Genomic DNA, 9,264 nt, shown 5'->3' on the forward strand with positions numbered 1-9,264 from the left:
GATGTAAACCTCATGAGGCTATTATATAAACAGCGTTAAGTTAATGTGGCCACACCATCTCCCATGAGCTTCCCCAAGTTGTAACAAACGGACCAGTTCGTAGCTGGATTTTTCACTCATCTTTTTTACTTTCTCCGGAAAATGACATTTGTTCGTACCTCAAGTTCTGTGAGGTGGAAGAAATTACTTTGTGCTCTATGAAAATGTACTCTGCCTCTTATACTATGTGGCAGGGTCTTCTCAGGAATGTACGACCTCTCTCTGACCACAGCGGCCTAGTTGAAGAGGGCAAGGGGGAGGCAGGGAGAGGGGGATGGGGCTTGCTATACCCAAAGAGGGCAACGTCATGACACATCCATCATAATCACTTCATGCTTCAGCATGATAATGCACAGCCCCAGATTGCAAGTATCTGTACACATTTCCTGGAAGCTGAAAATGTCCCAGTTCTTCCATGGCCTGCATACTCAGACATATCACCCATTGAGCATGTTTGGGATGCTCTGGATTGACGTGTATGACAGGGTGTTCCGGTTCCCGACAATATACTGTATATAGCAAGTTGGCCCAGCCTGTGAAAAGTAGTGGGACAACATTCCACAATCAACAACCTGATCAACTCTCTGCGAAGGAGATGTGTTGCGCTGCATGAAGCAAATGGTGGTCACACCAGATACTGACTGGTTTTCTGATCCACACCCTACCTTTAAGGTATCTTGTGACAAACATATGCATATCTGTATTCCCAGTTATGTGCAATCCATAGATTAGGGCCTAATGAATTTATTTCAATTGACTGACTTCCCTTTATGAACTAACTCAGTTAAATCTTTGAAATTGTTGTATAATGCATTTATATTTTTGTGTAATATATTTGGAATTGAGGCTTGGCAACATGAAGTTTCTACTACTTCTCTCTCTTTCTCCAGATGTTCCTACCAGAATGATAAGTACCAGACCACCATGGTCCCTGTGGAACTCTCCTCTGGCCTTCTGTACCCCAGCCACTACAAACGCTTCATCCTCAAGATGTTTACCTTTGTGGATCACACTCTGGCTCCACGCAAAGATACAGTAATTGGCTACCTTTATTCATACCTATTTGATATAATACACACAACTTGATGTGCCATTGGCTTTTCACTAACTGATTTTATGCTGTACTCTTGCCAGATTTTCATCCACTGTAGTGCATCTTTGTGCTACCCTACTCCATGGGACTCCTGTGAACCAAAATGCAACAAACAAAGTGGGTAATATTCTCCCTTTACAAAGGCCTTGTTTGGACACTATAAGCCCATATTTAAAGTGTCTCGGAGTACGAGTGCTGATCTAGGATCAGATTCTTCCTGTCCATAACCTTAATCATTAGCATGATTTAAAAGACAGCTGATCCTAAATCAACAATCCTAGGCTCAGATGCTTTGTGGTTGTGAATATGACCCAGGTTCTGTTCTTAACCGTTTCCGTTGTGATTTACAGGAAGAGATGTTGCTTGGAAGAAGACTAGGCAAACTGCTGTGGTCTCCAGTGGAGAAGTGGTCCTGGTTGACAAAAAGCCAGCCTAGCCTTCAAACTACTGATACTAGCTACAGTTTGTAGCAGGATATGAAATGATGTACTCCGTCCTTCCATACCCATTACAGTGTAGGTATTGAAAAGCACTGGCAGTTCTTTTTCTACAAACCTTTTACCTGGCGATTGTTTCTAATTTCTTAATACGGTCTCTTATAAACGTCCTTGTCCAGTTACAGGTGGTACTCCAAAAATGAGACTATTCAGAAAGATATTAAATCCACTTTTTGCACCGAGTGAGGAGTTCCCTCGCCTTTCCCAACATATTGCAGGGACTACTATGTTCTATGCGACACGGTGCAGCAACGCGTAGAAGTAGACAACAGCGCATCACACAGTGCGACCAAAACAATGTTCTATACACATGCAAGAGGCATTTCTCATTAGATACAAACAGTGGATTTAATATTTTTCTGAATATTCTTGGTTTTTTGGTGTTCCATCTGCAACTGGACAAATTAGTTTATAAGACTCTGGAACCTTCTGAATCGAGAATGAAGAATGTACCGCAAAGTAAAGGTTTGTCTAAAATATCCTGATTATGGCTAAACAGCAGTTTAGGCATGACATCAGACACAAGCTTTAGCTCTGCCGCTAAATTTCGTGTTTACATGGCTATGTATGGCTACATGGGTTCCTGATTTCGCAACGTATTCGTTTCTAATAAACAGTTGTACCCCCCAAATTATATTATTGACTTATTTGTGGATATTAAAACCTACTCTTACCACATAAATGTGGATATAGGATCTGTAAATCTTGTCAGGTGTGTTATGTGAAGGCATTGTCTTATTCCTGGAATCATTGAAAGCAGTGGTCAAGGTTGTGTAGAACTATCATTCTATGCTAGGCCACTTCAACCCTGTTCCTGGAGTGCTACCCTCCTGTAGGTTTTCACTGCACCTGAGTATAACAATTAGCTGCTTAATAAACTGAGCCTGTTTTGTTGAAACTGGGGTTGTCGTGAAAACCTACAGGGTAGCTCTCCAGGAGAGCCCTGTTCAAGGCCAAAACACAGAACAGTCTAAATAGTTTTTCTATACTTTACTGTGTTACAGTTCATATAAGGAAATCAGTAAATTCAAATAAATGATGTCCTAATCTATGGATTTCTCATGACTGGGCAAGTACACAACCATTTGGCGGCCTGGGAGAGCACCCACTGAGGAGCCAGGCCCAGCCAATCAGAATTAGTTTTTTCCCACAAAAGGGCTTTATTTGACAAAAATACTCCTCAGCACCGCCTCAGACAATCCCGCAGGTGAAAAAGTTGGATGTGGATGGGATGGTGTGGTCTGCCATTGTGAGGCTGGTTGGATGTTCTGACAAATTTTCTAAAACAATGTTAGAGGCAGTTTTTGGTAGAGAAATGAACATGCAATTCTCTGGCAACAGCTCTGGTGTCTGACATTCCTGCAGTCAGATACCAATTGCGCGCTCCCTCATCTGTGGCATTGTGTTGTGACAAAATTGCACATTTTAGAGTAGCCTTTTATTGGCCCCAGCACTAGGTGCACCTGTGTAATGGTCCTGCTGTTTAATCAGCATCTTGATATGCCACACCTGTAAAGTGGATGGATTATCTTGGCAAAGGAGAACTGCTCAATAACAGTGATGTAAACAAATGTGTGGCCCACATTTTTGGGAAATGTTGCATTTGGAACATTTCTGGCATCTTATTTCATCTCATGTAATAAACACTTTATTTTGGTTCAGTATATATTGGCATTTCCATGATAAGAGATGAGACTTGTTTTTTTTACTGTGGGCTGTCAAATAAGCCAATGATTGCAAAGATATAACATACAATTATCCACAAAAGTTTGGTAACAGTATGAACGTTTTTGCTGTTTGTGCCATCATTTTGTTAAACTTAGCATCGGTATGTTTGTCAAATTGAGTAGAAATTGTTAAAAATAGTTATGGTTTGTTTATGCAATCTTTTTTTGTCTCAGTAGCTAGGTTTCCATCCAATTCACGATAGATTTATGCGAATACTCTAGAATCCGCATAAAGAAAACATGCGCATTTTCCCACCAGTGGCGTTACCACCAAATTGACTTTTTGCGGATAAAAGTCCGTGGTAATTTTTTTTTTGCCTACATTTTCACGTTCTGAATACAAATCTAAAGTTCAATATGTTTCCATCGCATTTTTTATTCTACTAGTGGTTTTGTCACAAACTCTTTCTTTAAATTACACCTATGCCTACTCTGGTTTTGCCTGCTGGCACCTGCACTCTAGCCAACAGCTTGCAGATACAGTGTGTGAAGACTAGTCTACATGAGATTATTATGGATAAGAGCGTGAATGTTTTTGTCCAACGGAAGCCAAGCATCGATCATCATGTCACCAGAATAGTAGCCTCGATATTTATTTGAAATGGGCATCAACCTCATCACCTTGCACATTCACCACCCTGTGAAGTTCATACATTATTTTATCTGTAGCCTAGTAAACTGCATGCTTTTCCGAGTCGTAATGGGAGGACCACATAACATGTGTGACTCAAAGTTCACTTACACCGCTATTCGCATAATTCATTTTACACACAAAAAGATCCCACCATGTCGAATGAACAAATTGCATGTCGGCATTTATAAAATTGTACCGGTATTTCATGTTTCCATCGGCCTGGTCGTGACTTCTCATGCGCCATGTAATTAATCCGCATGAAATTGTTGGATGGAAACGTAGTTAGTGATCCATACTATTAACCAAGTGAGCATATTGTCGCAAAGAGAAATTGGGGAGTTTAAAATATTCCAGTGTAACAGTGTAATAATCCGAGTTTTAACATTTACATTTACATTTAAGTCATTTAGCAGACGCTCTTATCCAGAGCGACTTACAAATTGGTGCGTTCACCTTAAGACATCCAGTGGAACAGCCACTTTACAATAGTGCATCTAAATCTTTTAAGGGGGGGTGAGAAGGATTACTTTATCCTATCCTAGGTATTCCTGAAAGAGGTGGGGTTTCAGGTGTCTCCGGAAGGTGGTGATTGACTCCGCTGTCCTGGCGTCGTGAGGGAGTTTGTTCCACCATTGGGGGCCAGAGAGCGAACAGTTTTGACTGGGCTGCGGGAACTGTACTTCCTCAGTGGTAGGGAGGCGAGCAGGCCAGAGGTGGATGAACGCAGTGCCCTTGTTTGGGTGTAGGGCCTGATCAGAGCCTGGAGGTACTGAGGTGCCGTTCCCCTCACAGCTCCGTAGGCAAGCACCATGGTCTTGTAGCGGATGCGAGCTTCAACTGGAAGCCAGTGGAGAGAGCGGAGGAGCGGGGTTATGTGAGAGAACTTGGGAAGGTTGAACACCAGACGGGCTGCGGCGTTCTGGATGAGTTGTAGGGGTTTAATGGCACAGGCAGGGAGCCCAGCCACAGTGAGTTGCAGTAATCCAGACGGGAGATGACAAGTGCCTGGATTAGGACCTGCGCTGCTTCCTGTGTGAGGCAGGGTCGTACTCTGCGGATGTTGTAGAGCATGAACCTACAAGAACGGGCCACCGCCTTGATGTTAGTTGAGAACGACAGGGTGTTGTCCAGGATCACGCCAAGGTTCTTAGCGCTCTGAGAGGAGGACACAATGGAGTTGTCAACCGTGATGGCGAGATCATGGAGCGGGCAGTCCTTCCCGGGAGGAAGAGCAGCTCCGTCTTGCCGGGTTCAGCTTGAGGTGGTGATCCGTCATCCACACTGATATGTCTGCCAGACATGCAGAGATGCGATTCGCCATCTGGTCATCAGAAGGGGAAAGGAGAAGATTAATTGTGTGTCGTCTGCATAGCAATGATAGGAGAGACCATGTGAGGTTATGACAGAGCCAAGTGACTTGGTGTATAGCGAGAATAGGAGAGGGCCTAGAACAGAGCCCTGGGGGACGCCAGTGGTGAGGGCGCGTGGTGAGGAGACAGATTCTCGCCACGCCACCTGGTAGGAGCGACCTGTCAGGTAGGACGCAATCCAAGCGTGGGCCGCGCCGGAGATGCCCAACTCGGAGAGGGTGGAGAGGAGGATCTGATGGTTCACAGTATCGAAGGCAGCCGATAGGTCTAGAAGGATGAGAGCAGAGGAGAGAGAGTTAGCTTTAGCAGTGCGGAGGGCCTCCGTGATACAGAGAAGAGCAGTCTCAGTTGAATGACTAGTCTTGAAACCTGACTGATTTGGATCAAGAAGGTCATTCTGAGAGATAGCGGGAGAGCTGGCCAAGGACGGCACGTTCAAGAGTTTTGGAGAGAAAAAAAGAAGGGATACTGGTCTGTAGTTGTTGACATCGGAGGGATCGAGTGTAGGTTTTTTCAGAAGGGTGCAACTCTCACTCTCTTGAAGACAGAAGGGACGTAGCCAGCGGTCAGGGATGAGTTGATGAGCGAGGTGAGGTAAGGAGAAGGTCTCCGGAAATGGTCTGGAGAAGAGAGGAGGGAATAGGGTCAAGCGGGCAGGTTGTTGGGCGGCCGGCCGTCACAAGACGCGAGATTTCATCTGGAGAGAGGGGAGAAAGAGGTCAGAGCACAGGGTAGGGCAGTGTGAGCAGAACCAGCGGTGCCATTTGACTTAGCAAACGAGGATCGGATGTCGTCGACCTTCTTTTCAAAATGGTTGACGAAGTCATCTGCAGAGAGGGAGGAGGGGGAGGGGAGGAGGATTCAGGAGGGAGGAGAAGGTGGCAAAGAGCTTCCTAGGGTTAGAGGCAGATGCTTGGACTTTAGAGTGGTAGAAAGTGGCTTTAGCAGCAGAGACAGAAGAGGAAAATGTAGAGAGGAGGGAGTGAAAGGATGCCAGGTCCGCAGGGAGGCGAGTTTTCCTCCATTTCCGCTCGGCTGCCCGGAGCCCTGTTCTGTGAGCTCGCAATGAGTCGTCGAGCCACGGAGCAGGAGGGGAGGACCGAGCCGGCCTGGAGGATAGGGGACATAGAGAATCAAGGGATGCAGAAAGGGAGGAGAGGAGGGTTGAGGAGGCAGAATCAGGAGATAGGTTGGAGAAGGTTTGAGCAGAGGGAAGAGATGATAGGATGGAAGAGGAGAGAGTAGCGGGGGGAGAGAGCGAAGATTGGGACGGCGCGATACCATCCAGTAGGGGCAGTGTGGGAAGTGTTGGATGAGAGCAAGAGGGAAAAGGATACAAGGTAGTGGTCGGAGACTTGGAGGGAGTTGCAGTGAGGTTAGTGGAAGAACAGCATCTAGTAAAGATGAGGTCGGCGTATTGCCTGCCTTGTGAGTAGAGGGGGAAGGTGAGAGGGTGAGGTCAAAAGAGGAGAGGAGTGGAAAGAAGGAGGCAGAGAGGAATGAGTCAAAGGTAGACGTGGGGAGGTTAAAGTCGCCCAGAACTGTGAGAGGTGAGCCATCCTCAGGAAAGGAGCTTATCAAGGCATCAAGCTCATTGATGAACTCTCCGAGGGAACCATGATTTAACTCTGGTGTAACAGTATAACTGTAGACCGTCTCCTCGTCCATGCCCGGGCACGAACCAGGGACCCTCTGCACACATCAAGAACAGTCACCCACGAAGCATCGTTACCCATCGCTCCACAAAAGCCGCGGCCCTTGCAGAGCAAGGGGAACTACTACTTCAAGGTCTCGGAGCAAGTGACGTCACCGATTGAAACGCTATTTAGCGCGCACCGCTAACTAAACCAGCCGTTTCACATCCGTTACACTTGACCTCCTCCTTTTTCCGCAGCAACCAGTGATCTGGGGGTCAACAGCATCAATGTAACAGTATAACTTTAAGCCGTCCCCTCGCCCATTCCCGGGCGCAAACCAGGTACCCTCTGCACACATCAACAACTGACACCCACGAAGCATCGTTACCCATCGCTCCACAAAAGCCGTGGCCCTTGCAGAGCAAGGGGAACTACTACTTCAAGGTCTCAGAGCAAGTGAAGTCACCGATTGAAACGCTATTTAGCGCGCACCACTGCTAACTAAGCTAGCCGTTTCACATCCGTTACACTGGCATATTCATAATTGTATTATGCACGCCTTATCCTCCTTGTAGGTAAGATCTAATGTTCTATGCCTTCAATAATGTAAACCTAGCAAAAGAAGAAACATCCTCTCACTGTCAACTGCGTTTATTTTCAGCAAACTTAACATGTGTAAATATTTGTATGAACATAAGATTCAACAACTGAGACAAACTGAACAGGGGGAGTCAAAATCAAAAGTCAGTATATGTTGTGGTCACCAGCTGCATTAAGTACTGCAGTGCATCTCCCTCGTGGACTGCACCAGATGATTTGCCAGGTCTTGCTTTGAGATGTTACCCCACTCTTCCACCAAGTTCCCAGACATTTCTGGGGGGGGGTTACACGTGGTCTGCCTCTGCGAGGACGATCAGCTGTCAGTAGAAAGGCCTCTTTAGTGTCCTAAGTTTTCATAACTGTGATCTTATTTTCCTACTGTCTGTAATAGAGGTCGACCAATTATGATTTAACGCCGATACCGATTTATTGGAGGACCAAATAAAAGCTGATACCCATTAAATCGGCCGATTTTTATTTATAATAATCACAATAACAATACTGAATGAACACTTATTTTTTACATAATATAATATATTAATAAAAATCTATTTAGTCTCATAATGAAACATGTTCAATTTGGTTAAAATAATGCAAAAACAGTGTTGGAGAAGAAAGTAAGAGTGCAATATGTGCCATGGAAAAAAGCTGACGTTTAAGTTTCTTTTTTCACATGAGTCTTCAATATTCCCAGTTAAGAAGTTGTAGGTATTATAGGACTATTTCTCTCTATACCATTTGTATTTCATATACCTTTGACTATTGGATGTTCTTATAGGCACTATAGTATTGCCAACTTAATCTCGGGAGTTGATATGCTTGAAGTCATAAACAGCGCTGTGCTTCAAGCATTGCTGGCAAACTCAGGAAAGTGCCGTTTGAATGAATGCTTACGAACATGCTTCTGCCGACCACTGCTCAGTCAGACTGCTCAATCAAATCATAGACTTAATTATAATATAACACACAAATACGAGCCTTAGGTCATTAATATGGGAAAAAATCCGGAAACTATCATATCGAAACAAAATGTTTTTCAGTGAAATACGGAACCGTTATATATTTTATCAAACGGGTGGCATCCATAAGTCTAAATATTGCTGTTACATTGCACAACCTTTAGGTTAGGTACAATGGTGCAACGACAGTGCTTTTTTTCATGAATGCACTTGTTAAATCGTTACCCGTTTGGCGAAATAGGCTGTGATTCGATGCTAATTTAACAGGCACCACATTGAATATTTGCAATGCAGGACAAGCTAGTTAAACTAGTAATATCATCAACCATGTGGAGTTAACTAGTGATTTAAGATTGATTGATTGTTTTTTACAAGATAAGTTTAATGCTAGCTAGCAACTTACCAGTCTCCCCGTGGAGTGCAATGTAATCGGCGTCCAAAAATGCTAATTACGGATTGTTATTAAAACTTTAAATCGGCCCTAATTATGCCGATTAATCGGTCAACCTCTAGTCTGTAAGCTGTTAGTCTTAACGACCGTTCCACAGGTGCATGTTCATTAATTGTTTATGGTTAGGATAAAGTAATCCTTCTCGCCCCCCCCCCCCCTTAAAAGATTTAGATGCACTATTGTAAAGTGGCTGTTCCACTGGATGTCTTAAGGTGAACGCACCAATTTGTAAGTCGCTCTGGATAAGAGCGTCTGCT

This window comes from Oncorhynchus nerka, linkage group LG9b, assembly GCF_034236695.1.
Source record: "Oncorhynchus nerka isolate Pitt River linkage group LG9b, Oner_Uvic_2.0, whole genome shotgun sequence".
NCBI lineage: Eukaryota > Metazoa > Chordata > Actinopteri > Salmoniformes > Salmonidae > Oncorhynchus > Oncorhynchus nerka.